The sequence below is a fragment of the Dendrobates tinctorius genome, unplaced genomic scaffold (assembly GCF_039654945.1).
Source record: "Dendrobates tinctorius isolate UK_male_01 unplaced genomic scaffold, ASM3965494v1 ptg000418l, whole genome shotgun sequence".
NCBI lineage: Eukaryota > Metazoa > Chordata > Amphibia > Anura > Dendrobatidae > Dendrobates > Dendrobates tinctorius.
In genome coordinates, this window is record NW_027362082.1 from 54,969 (window position 1) to 68,036 (window position 13,068).

At 42.2% G+C, this 13,068-nt stretch overlaps 1 pseudogene; it reads left to right on the plus strand.

Moving 5' to 3' along the window:
• Positions 1-13,068, plus strand: part of LOC141076498 (uncharacterized) — a 106,055-nt pseudogene that overhangs the window by 7,779 nt on the left and 85,208 nt on the right.

Sequence of the window (13,068 nt, forward strand, 5' to 3'; positions counted from 1 at the left end):
ACGAGTTAGGCTTCAAGGCAAAAAATAATTTACAATTATTTTTGAAATTCAAAAATTTAGACCGATCCCCAAAAAATACATCAGGTGTAGGAATCTTTGGTTCAGCAGCATGTGAATGAGCAAGGTAGGCGGAAATTCCCCGCACTTCCGCAGCGAGCTGCTCCACACGATCAGACAATTGCTTTATCTCCATTGAGAGAAAAAGAAAATTCCCCCTACGGCCTCAGAGATATAGAGGAAAAAATATACACACTTTTTTTTTTTTTTTCTGCAATTCTTTCCTGCTATTGAGTACCCTAGGATCAGCGGTGTGGCGGGTGATTCTGTTATGAATGAGTCACCGTAGGAGGCAGACAACATTGTCAAAAACAAGATTTTCAGTGACCTTTTCCTGATAATCAAGGAAAGTATCTGCATTTCTGGCTTTTTTGTATAACACAAAAGAATTATATGTAGCCACCTGAAACAAATACATGACTAACTTTTTATACCAGATATATGATTTTCTTGACACCTGGTATGACTGTAGAACCTGATCTGCAAGGTCCACACCCCCATATATTTGTTGTAGTCAATGACAGACACAGGTTTTGGAGTAGTGGATCCCTGTTGGTCTGCAGTGGCCCTTGTGGCATCTGTGTGGATCGAGCTCAGGATAAAAATATTTTATTTATCCTTAATATTAAGGGCAAGCAGCTCTCCATTGTGTAAAGCCCCTGACTGCCCCTTTCGGAACTTTTTGCTGACCAATGATTGTGGAAACCCCTGACGGTTTTTGCGAATGGTCCCACAAGCCCCTATGTTATGTTCAACCAGACTTTTAAATAGAGGTATGCTGGTGTAGTAGTTGTCAACATATAGATTGTAGCCTTTTTATAAAAAAAAAAAAAAAAAAGGCTCAAAACCATTTTTCCCGATGTCCCCAGATAAGTAGGGCATCCTGGTGGGTTTAGTTGGCTGTGTTTCCCCTCATAAATGTGAAAAGCTGTTTCTTTTCTAGGACATTAGTTTGTGTCCATAAATTTGACCTAGCATAATAGGATCGTGGATTCTGGCTGATGAATTGGGACGCATATAAAATTGTTTGTAGGACAATATGCTCTAGCAAGCTACAGTTGTGGCCAAAAGTATTGACACCCCTGCAATTCTGCCAGATAATACTCAGTTTCTTCCTGAAAATGATTGCAAACACAAATTCTTTGGTATTATTATCTTCATTTAATTTGTCTTAAATGAAAAAACACAAAAGAGAATGAAGCAAAAAGCAAAACTTTGATCATTTCACACACAATTCCAAAAATGGGCCAGACAAAAGTATTGGCACCCTCAGCATTATACTTGGTTGCACAACCTTTAGCCAAATAACTGCGACCAACCGCTTCCGGTAACCATCAATGAGTTTCTTACAATGCTCTGCTGGAATTTTAGACCATTCTTCTTTGGCAAACTGCTCCAGGTCCCTGATATTTGAAGGGTGCCTTCTCCAAACTGCCATGTTTAGATCTCTCCACGGGTGTTCTATGGGATTCAGGTCTGGACTCATTGCTGGCCACCTTAGAAGTCTCCAGTGCTTTCTCTCAAACCATTTTCTAGTGCTTTTTGAAGTGTGTTTTGGGTCATTGTCCTGCTGGCAGACCCATGACCTCTGAGGGAGACCCAGCTTTCTCACACTGGGCCCTACATTATGCTGCAAAATTTGTTGGTAGTCTTCAGACTTCATAATGCCATGCACACAGTCAAGCAGCCCAGTGCCAGAGGCAGCAAAGCAACCCCAAAACATCAGGGAACCTCCGTCATGTTTGACTGTAGGGACCGTGTTTTTTCTTTGAATGCCTCTTTTTTCTCCTGTAAACTCTATGTTGATACCTTTGCCCAAAAAGCTCTACTTTTGTCTCATCTGACCAGAGAACATTCTTCCAAAATGTTTTAGCCTTTTTCAGGTAAGTTTTGGCAAACTCCAGCCTGGCTTTTTTATGTCTCGGGGTAAGAAGTGGGGTCTTCCTGGGTCTCCTACCATACAGTCCTGTTATGAATGAGTCACCGTAGGAAGCAGACACAAAAATAGAAGCTACGTCCAGAAAACCAGAGAAGTTGGCAACTATCAGATTGCAGACCCCTGAACCTATCAACACAACTAGCAGTAGCCGTGGGGGGTTCCTACAGTGCCCTAGACCCCTCTATCACAGCCGGAGAGCTAAATAGCCTAAAGACAGAAAAGGAAATCTAAACTGCCCCAGAGCAGACCCCAAAGTAAAAGGCAGCCCCCAACATATAATGATGGTGAAGCAAGATGAAAAAACACTCACACAGATAGAAAGATAGGCTGAGCAAACGATGGGGCCCAAGCTGAAGTAAACAGGACAGGAAAGGAAGGTTGCTGTCTGCAATCTGCCAAAATCCTATCAAAGACATAAGCCAACAGCTGATATGGAAAAAGACCCTGAAGCAGCTAGGCTTCAAAAACTATATGAGCACTCAGGTATTTTCAGAAGACAGAGCTAAAGGAATTCAGCTCACCCCAGCAGGGAATGGCAGAAGTCCAGAAAAACAAAGCAAACAAAGTCAAAGCACAAATGCAAAAAGCAGAGCAGAAAAACTTAGCTTTAGAAGAGCAGGAATTCAGACTGGTCTCCAAGGATCCCACAGAGAAATCACCCGCAGGGCAGAAGGGCGTCGGCAGCCTTATATCCAGTCCGTAACTCCACTCAGCCAGTCATCATCATTAGGCTCAGGTGGCTGATAATCAGGCTCACTACCTTTCCTTACCAGAAGAGGGAGTTCATCGGGCCTCAGTAGTGAAGGGGAAAATGAACTCACAACACAGTCCCTTTTCATTCAGACGCCGACGGATAGTACAGGTTGACACTGTTGTACCCTTGGACTGCAGGGCAGCTTGAACTTGTTTGGATGTTAGTCGAGGTTCTTTATCCAACATCCGCACAATCTTGCGTTGAAATCTCTTGTCAATTTTTCTTTTCCGTCCACATCTAGGGAGGTTAGCCACAGTGCCATGGGCTTTAAACTTCTTGATGACACTGCGCACGGTAGACACAGGAACATTCAGGTCTATGGAGATGGACTTGTAGCCGTGAGATTGCTCATGCTTCCTCACAATTTGGTTTCTCAAGTCCTCAGACAGTTCTTTGGTCTTCTTTCTTTTCTCCATGCTCAATGTGGTACACACAAGGACACAGGACAGAGGTTGAGCCAACTTTAATCCATGTCAACTGGCTGCAAGTGTGATTTAGTTATTGCCAACACCTGTTAGGTGCCACAGGTAAGTTACAGGTGCTGTTAATTACACAAATTAGAGAAGCATCACATGATTTTTTGAACAGTGCCAATACTTTTGTCCACCCTCTTTTTTATGTTAGGTGTGGAAGTATATCCAATTTGGCTTTAGGACAATTCTTTTTGTGTTTTTTCATTTAAGACAAATTAAATGAAGATGATAATACCAAAGAATTTGTGTTTGCAATCATTTTCAGGAAGAAACTGAGTATTATCTGACAGAATTGCAGGGGTGTCAATACTTTTGGCCACAACTGTATCTGTCACAACTAATAAATATAATTAGTCCAAAATTTTCCACCTCCACATTTATATCAGGAATGGCATTAAAATTAGGGATGAATGGAGTAGCCGAATCCGAAGCCTCCCATCTGGGAAATGCTACATCAAGAGGCAAAGCCCCTTGGACATTGGTGTGCACCAATTCACGAGCACTAGGGACAGCGCTAGTACTGGGCATTGTTCCCTGAGTTGGAGACATTTCTCCAGAAGCGCTATTTGTCCTTCTGGTTGTACTGGTCCTTGTGTGTGAGGATGGACCAGAATCACTGCTCATTTCTGAGCTATCACTGTCGCTGCTGCTAAATCCCTCGAAATCCACATCGCCATCTGACACTGCACTTTCTTCACTGTCAGAACAGGAAAGTGCATAAGCCTCCTCTGCACTATAATAGTGACCGGCCATTTTATTCATTTTCATTTTTTTTCCCGGAAATAGAAAACTCTGACATGACTGATGTGACCAAATTATTGGGGAGACAATTGAGAAAAGCCTAATTCTTTACTCTACCCCTAACTTTAGCCTAATAGTAACCCTAACTATAGCACTAATCCTAACCTGCCTTATCTGTTTTTTACTTTATAGCACAATCGCTGACTGACACAGCTGTTCCCAGCAGCTCTTGTAACACTGTTTCTCCTCTAATCTCTCACTGACAGGAGATCTGAGGAGAAACAGCGTTTTTATGAGGCAGATCACCCGGGAAAGTTCACTGCTACAACAAACTTTCCTAGTGATTTGTCTCATTGGCTGGTGTGACGCTGACGTCATAAGGACCTGAACCAATCAGATGTCGATGAGGGCGGGGGTCACAGGAAGCGATGTGAGCCGGAATCGTTATAAGATACGTGGGGGTCCTGATGAGCATAAAACTGCCAACAGTAGACAAACGGCGCAAGCGCCAACATTTATCTATCGTTGGCAGTCATGAAGTGGTTAAGTTAAGGGCACCATAATTTCTGTAAAGGCAATTTCATGAGTTTTATTTATTTTTTTAAATTCTGTGGAAGCCTGGCTGAAAAGCAATGTCTGACTTTCATTTGTTAATTTTCATAGATTTTTTATTTATTGTTACTTTGTCTGATTCAAGTTATTTCTGTGACCATTGTGGGTTTTTCTGTCATCAAATGAAGGGTACCAACAACATTGACCATGTGTGTAGGAGGAGTGAATATTTTGACTCCACAGCCATTTTCCGGAAATTAACACGCAGTGGATGTTGGAGAGTGAATTACACATTTGCCATTTTCTTACCCAGCACATAGTGCCCAGATTGTGCTCCAGGAGACACCACAAATTAAGTGGATTCTTCTCACTATAATATTGCTAAATACAGGGATCCTAAATGTTGTTTGCGCACACTGCAAGACTCCGAAGTGAGAGCGGATTTTGCTGGATTGGTTTATAGAAACCTTGTTGCTTTTCAACAGCCTTTGAGCCACTAATAGTGTGGGAACCTCTGTTTTTCCATTGACAGATGATGGACCTGAGTGGGGACTTGTTTTTTGTGAGATGAGAATTGGTATTATTTTCACCTACATAACATTGATTGGTTTCTTTTTATTGGATATTTGGGAGGCAGAATGTACAAACAGTTGAACACCGCACACTACTGGCTCATCCAACAAGGTTTTCTATTAGACTGTGAACTGTCATTGTCTTGGTAAATAAATAAAGACTTTTTTACATAGCTTGCCATTTTTATGGACAGTTTAAGTAGAAATGTTCAAAAATATAAAACTCAAGGATATTTTATTAAAAAAAAATGTTTTTCATCTTAACAGATGACTGCACCAGGAGATCAGAGGGACAGCTGACATCTTCAACTTTTAAATCTGATGATATTAAGATCCTACAAGATAAAACTGAAGTGATTGCTGTTACTCCAGATATATCATCATCCATTCACAGCAAAGATCTCTCATCTGATCCTATGAAACAGGTCCCATCTTCTGATTCATTACCGACTACTAAGAAAAATCAAAGTCACAAAAGAGGCAATGAAAAACAAGCTGCTCCTGAATCAAAGAAGCCATTTTCCTGTTCAGAATGTGGGAGATATTTTGCATATAAATCACATTTTGTTAACCACCAGAGAACTCACACAGGGGAGAAGCCGTTTTCCTGTTCAGAATGTGGGAAATGTTTTAACCACAAAGGGAATCTTATTAGTCACCAGAGAACTCACACAGGGGAGAAACCTTTTTCATGTTCAGAATGTGGGAAATGTTTTGCACGTAAATCACATTTTGTTGGCCACCAGCGAACTCACATAGGAGAGAAACCATATTACGTAGTAACATAGTTAGTAAGGCCGAAAAAAGACATTAGTCCATCCAGTTCAGTCTATAGAATTCTGTCATAATAAATCCCCAGATCTACGTCCTTCTAAAGAACCTAATAACTGTAAGATACAATATTGTTACGCTCCAGGAAGACATCCAAGCCTCTCTTGAACCCCTCGACTGAGTTCGCCATCACTACCTCCTCAGGCAGGGAATTCCAGATTCTCACTGCCCTAACAGTAAAGAATCCTCTTCTATGTTGGTGGAAAAACCTTCTCTCCTCCAGACGCAGAGAATGCCCCCTTGTGACTGTCACCTTCCTTGGTATAAACAGATCCTTGGCGAGATATTTGTATTGTCCCCTTATATATTTATACATTGTTATTAGATCACCCCTCAGTCGTCTTTTTTCTAGACTAAATAATCCTAATTTTGCTAATCTCTCTGGGTATTGTAGTTCCCCCATCCCATTTATTAATTTTGTTGCCCTCCTTTGTACTCGCTCTAGTTCCATTATATCCTTCCTGAGCACTGGTGCCCAAAACTGTACACAGTACTCCATGTGCGGTCTAACCAGGGATTTGTACAGAGGCAGTATAATGCTCTCATCATGTGTATCCAGACCTCTTTTAATGCACCCCATGATCCTGTTTGCCTTGGCAGCCGCTGCCTGGCACTGGCTGCTCCAGGTAAGTTTATCGTTAACTAGGATCCCCAAGTCCTTCTCCATGTCAGATTTACCCAGTGGTTTACCGTTCAGTGTGTAATGGTGATATTGATTCCTTCTTCCCATGTGTATAACCTTACATTTATCATTGTTAAACCGCATCTGCCACCTTTCAGCCCAAGTTTCCAACTTATCCAGATCCATCTGTAGCAGAATACTATCTTCTCTTGTATTGACGGCTTTACATAGTTTTGTATCATCTGCAAATATCGATATTTTACTGTGTAAACCTACCAGATCGTTGCTAAATATGTTGATTGGAATAGGTCCCAAAACCGACCCCTGCGGTACCCCACTGGTCACAGCAACCCAGTTAGAGAATATACCATTTATAACCCCCCTCTGCTTTCTATCACTAAGGCATTCTCATTCTGTGTACCAACCTCTTGTGTGGCACGGTATCAAATGCTTTGGAAAATCAAGATATACCACGTCCAGCCTATAGCTTACCTCTTCATAAAAACTGATTGGTTTGACATTAGCGATTCCTCATAAACCCATGTTGATATGGAGTTAAACAGTTATTCTCATTGAGATAATCCAGAATAACATCCCTCAGAAACCCTTCAAATATTTTACCAACAATAGAGGTTAGACTCACTGGCCTTTAATTTCCAGGTTTACTTTTAGAGCCCTTTTTGAATATTGGTACCACATTTGCTATCCGCCAGTCCTGTGGAAAAACCCCGTCGCTATAGAGTCCTTAAATATAAGAAATAATAGTTTATCTATTACATTACTTAGTTCTCTTAGTACTCGTGGGTGTATGCCATCCGGACCCTATTTTAATCTTATTTAGCCGGTTTCGCACCTCTTCTGGGTTAGATTAGTGACCCTTAATATAGGGTTTTCTTTGTCTCTTGGCATTTTACCTAGCATTTCATTTTCCACCTTGAATACCGTGGAGAAGAAGATGTTTAATATATTACCTTTTTCCTCGTCATCTACAACCATTCTTTCCTCACAATTTTTTAATGGGCCTACACTTTCACTTTTGATTTTTTTACTATTGATGTAGTTGATACAGATTGGGATTAGTTTTACTCTCCTTAGCAATGTGCTTCTCTGTTTCCTTTTTGGCAGCTTTAATTAGTTTTTTAGATAAAGTATTTTTCGCCCTATAGTGTTTTAGAGCTTCAACTGTGCCATCCTGCTTTAGTAGTTTAAATGCTTTCTTTTTACTGGTAATTGCTCCTCTTCTTTGTTTAGCCACACTGGGTTTTTCCTATTTCTTGTCCTTTTATTCCCACAAGGTATAAACCGCTTAAGCCTGTTTCACACTTCAGTTTTTTACAATCAGTCACAATCCGCCAGGTTTTGAAAAAAACGGATCCGCAATTTTCTTTTGAGGATCCGTTTTTTTCCCCATTGAATATCATTAGTGGCGGATCCTGACGGATTGCTGTCCGTTGCATCCGTTTTTGTGAGGATCCGCCATAATGTTGCTGTCCGTTTCCATTCTCAAAGATTTCGAAATGGGGCTTGTAACGTTTTTTTTCCCAGCGGATCCTCCAGACACTTATTTAACCCGAAATTCTGTCTAGGTGCCGGACAAAAAAAAAAATTCTCTCTCTCTCTCTCTCCCCAGCCAGCGTTTTTCAGGATCCGTCTCAAAACGGATCCTGTGCCATCCGTTCACATCAGTTGAGAACAGATCCGCTTTTCCGCCTTTTTGGCGGATTGTAACTGATGCAAATAACTGAAGTGTGAAAGGCCTTACAGTGCCTATTTAGGATATTCTTAAACATTTCCCATTTATTTTGTGTATTCTTATTTCTGAGGACATTGTCCCAGTCACCAGATTAAGGGCATCTCTAAGCTGGTCAGACTTTGCCTTCCTAAAGTTCAGTGTTTTTGTGACTCCCTGACATGTCCCCCTAGCGAAAGACAAGTGACACTGTACAATATTGTGGTCGCTATTTCCTAGATGCCCAACAACCTGCAGATTTGTTATTCTGTCAGGTCTGTTAGATAGTATTAGGTGTAAAGTGCTTCTCCTCTGGTTGGATTCTGAACCAATTGTGAAAGATAATTATTCTTGGCTATTAGCAGAAACCTGTCGCCTTTATGGGTTTCGCAGGTCTCAGTTTCCCAGTTAATATCCGGGTAAAGTCCCCCATAACAAGGACCTCTTTATGGGTTGCAGCTTCATCTATCTGCCTTAGTAGTAAACTTTCCATGATTTCTGTTATATTTGGGGGTTTGTAACAGACCCCAATGAGAATTTTGTTACTATTTTTCCCTCCATGTATTTCGACCCATATGGACTCGACATCCTCATTCCCTTCGCGAATATCCTCCCTCAAAGTCGAATTTAGACTTTACATAAAGACAAACCCTTCCTCCTCCTCTCCGATTTTTATGAACCTTTCTAAACAGACTGTAACCCTGTAAGGTACCTGCCCGGTCATAGCTTTCATCTAACCATGTCTCGGTTATTCCCACTATGTCATAGTTACTTGTAGATATTTCTACTTCTAGTTCTTCCATCTCCTCCCTGTGGATTGTTTTAGAAATTTTCTTACCTTCCTTCCAAGTATGTTGTCTTGGATCTTTGCCGCACCTCACATCATTCATCAGTATCATTTCTGGCTTCATGTTTGTGTCTAACGTTTTTCTTCCCGTCCCCTCTTCTTCTAGTTTAACGTGAGTGTAGTGAGTCTTCTGGCGAATGTGTGTTTCCCAAGTTTGTTGAGGTGTAGTCCGTCTCTGGTGAGGAGTCCGTCGTACAGGTAATTCACTCCGTGGTCCAGGAATCCGAATCCTTGTTGTCTTCACCATCGTCTTAGCCAGTTCGCATCAAGGATCCTGTTCCATCTGGTGCCATGCCAGTCTACTGGAAGGATAGAAGAAAAAACTACCTGTGCATCCAGTTCCTTTACTTACTTCCCCAACTTTTCAAAGTCCCTGCAGATTGTCGGTAGGTCCTTCCTTGCCGTGTCATTGGTGCCAACATTGTGATCAAACTAAAGGAACAAAATAGCGCAATAGGGTCTTATCCGAGTTATATCCAGAAGAAAAAATTAGAATTTACTCACCCTTTTCAGGAGAGGTTCAGGCATGTAGGATCAGTAGTCTGCTTGCTGCACGTCCAAAGGTCAGCTCTGCGACTGCTTAAAGCTTCAGATTATGGAATAAATTCATGGACTTCTGTGCGCTGCCAGATAAATTCACTAATCCAGTTTGTGAGAAAGATTAACCGTTTATTTCCCAATGCGTTTCAAAGTGTATACCACTTCTTCAGGGGATGACATACATGATCAGATAGAACTGTCACAGATTATATACAACCAGGATTCAAAAATTGGCGCCAATGATCACATGTCATCTTTGACATTTGTACTAGATGACGTGATCATTGGCACCAATTTTTGAATCCTGGTTGTATATAATCTGTGACAGTTCTATCTGATCATATATGTCATCCCCTGAAGAAGAAGTGGTATACACTTTGAAACGCGTTGGGAAATAAACGGTTAATCTTTCTCACAAACTGGATTGGTGAATTTATCTGGCAGCGCACAGAAGTCCATGAATTTATTGGTGCCAACATGTATCAGAAGAAATGGGTGGACGCCCCTGGAACTGATGAGCTTTGGTATCCTATCAGTCACATCCTTGATCTTCGCACCTGGGAGCCAGCATACTTCTCTTGCAGTTATGTTCGGTCTGCAGATGGCTGCCTCTGTGCCTCTCAGTAATGAGTCTCCCACCACTACCACTCTTCTTCGCTGTACTTTTTGTTGTCACTTCTGGGTGTTGCTGTGTGCCCTTTTCTTTGCTTGCTGGTGGTGCCTCATCCTTAGGTGTGCCATCTTCGTCCTCCACAAGGCCTTGGTATCGGATTGTCAGTTGAGTGGTTGGTGATGTCTCTATGGTCTTCTTGCTTCTTTTCATCACATCCTCCCATTCGTCTGCTTTTGGAGGTTCTCTGACACTTTCTTCACCTTCTGTGACCCGTAGAGATGCTTCTGTTCTGTCTAGGAAGTCTTCATTTTCTTTGAGTTTCAAAGTTGCAATTCTTTTTTCCAGACTGCGCACCTTTTCTTCTAAAAGGGCCACTAGTCTACATTTCTGGCAGGTGAAGTTGGATTCTTCTTCTGGTTGATCTGTGAACATGTAGCACATGTTGCAGTTCACCATGTAGGTTTTCACATCTGCCATGTTGCTCCTAGATCCTGCTGACTTGCTGTGTGCCTTCCTTCTTGTGCAATCTATTGTGTGTAACCTTCTTGTGTAATCTACTCAATCAGCCAAGCTGTCTTGCAGTAATGTCCTAGAGGCAAAAATTGGCGATTCTTTCCAAGCAACTGGTCCCGACTGTACCCAACGATCTTCTTGCTTAGGGAGACTCTTCGCTTTTCCCAGAAGGCACCTGGAATATGCAAATTATCTTCCTCAAGCTTCAATCCCTGGTTTGGCGATGCTTTCCAAGCAGCTGGTCCCGACTGTACCCAACAATCTTCTTGCTTAGGAAGACTCTTCGCTTTTCCCAGAAGGCACCTGGAATATGCAAATTATCTTCCTCAAGCTTCCATCCTTGGTTTGGCGATGCTGTCCAAGCAGCTGGTCCCGACTGTACCCAACGATCTTCTTGCTTAGGGAGACTCTTCGCTTTTCCCAGAAGGCACCTGGAATATGCAAATTATCTTCCTCAAGCTTCAATCCCTGGTTTGGCGATGCTTTCCAAGCAGCTGGTCCCGACTGTACCCATCGATCTTCTTGCTTATGGAGACTTTGCTTTTCCTAGAAGGCACCTGGAATATGCAAATTATCTTCCTCAAGCTTCAATCCCTGCATTCATTCATGTTCAGAATGTGGGAAATGTTTTAAACGGAAAATAGATCTTGATAGCCATCAAAGAACCCACACGGGAGAAGCCATTTTCCTGTTCAGAATGTGCGAAATGTTTCAGCCAGAAATGGAATCTTGATGAACACCAAAGAACTCACACAGGGGAGAAGCCTTTTTCATGTTCAGAATGTGGGAAATGTTTTAACCAGAAAGCGCTTCTTGTTAAACATCAGAGCAGTCACAAAGAGGAGAAGCCTTTTTCATTTTCTTAATATGGGAAATATTTTACTTGGAAATCAGCTGTTAATAAACATCAGAGACGTCACATAGTGGAGAAGCCTTTTTTATGTTCATAATGTTGGAATAGTTTTAACCAAATTTGAATTTTCTTAAATGGGTTGTCTCTTATCATTTGCTGACAAAAGGATAAAACTAAACTATTAATTCCAAATGTAAAACTATACCTATAATTCTCCCCCTGAAGGTTAGTCAGTAGGTGACTAATAGAAAAAACATGAACCCCACAGTTCAGTATATAGGGTGAGGTGATGTATACACACCCACTCTTCAAGCCTCTCATTTTTAAGGGTTTCATTGTCCTCACCAAAGGCGACTCATCAGGAGACGTTAATATTGATCTACATTCAAGAGAAACTAGACAAAAAAAAACTAAAATTATGTGTCATGTTATCCGAAACAGAAAACTAGCCACATATTGGCAGATCCCAGACCTCAAACTATATACTTCATAAGTTTATAAGCCACTCCAGTGTTAGGAATAGATAGTATGTGAGAGTGAGTGTCAGCTTGTGAGTGTGAGCGTGTGTCAGCATGTGAGCGTTGGCGTGAGTGTAAGCCAATCACATCGGTGGTTATTGCTTATACCAGCCATTTCCTGTCCAGGTTCATGTTATTGGCGTGACACCTAATAGTGGTGGGGACATACCCCTGATGGCTTATTGGTGTAAACCGAACGACCTGGGGCAAATGCCAATCAGAGGTCACAGGGAGCGAGTATACCCCACGTGGGTAATTGTATCTGTGACGCCCCCGGGTGGTGTGTCATGTGCAGGATCCAGGAAACAGCGTTACACGCTATCCCGGGTAACTCCGCCTCCAGGCACCTCCGATTGGATGGAGTCACCAAGGGAGAGTGACCGGAATGATGCTGGATGGACTCGTTGCCATGGAGAGCATTTAGCATCCCCAGTGAAGCAGGATTTTCAGGATGAATGCCTGTTGGTAAGTCCAAGATGAATAATGCTGCATAGAGCCATCTGGTAGCGATCAATCAGGTAAAGTGATAGTGAGGTGAGTCCGGAAACAAAACAATGCATGTGAAAAGTGCCAAATGTGACATCACCAAGTGACCAGTGAAAGTGCAACTGTGCAACGGATAAGAAAAGAGAATAAAAAGAGATATGGTAAAGATATTGTCATGCCCGCCATGGCTGTTATGCCGCATGACCCCTGGAGCAGTGTGCACGCGCACCGAACTGTTGTGCACGCGCACCGAACTGTCATGCCCGCCATGTCTGGTATGCCGCATGACTCCTGGAGCAGTGTGCACGTGCACCAAACTATCATGCCCGTTATGTCTTATGCTGCAAGATCCCTGGAGCAGCGTGCACACGCACCTCATGACTGTTGTGCTGCAAGATTCCTGGAGCAGTGTGCACGCGCGCCTCATC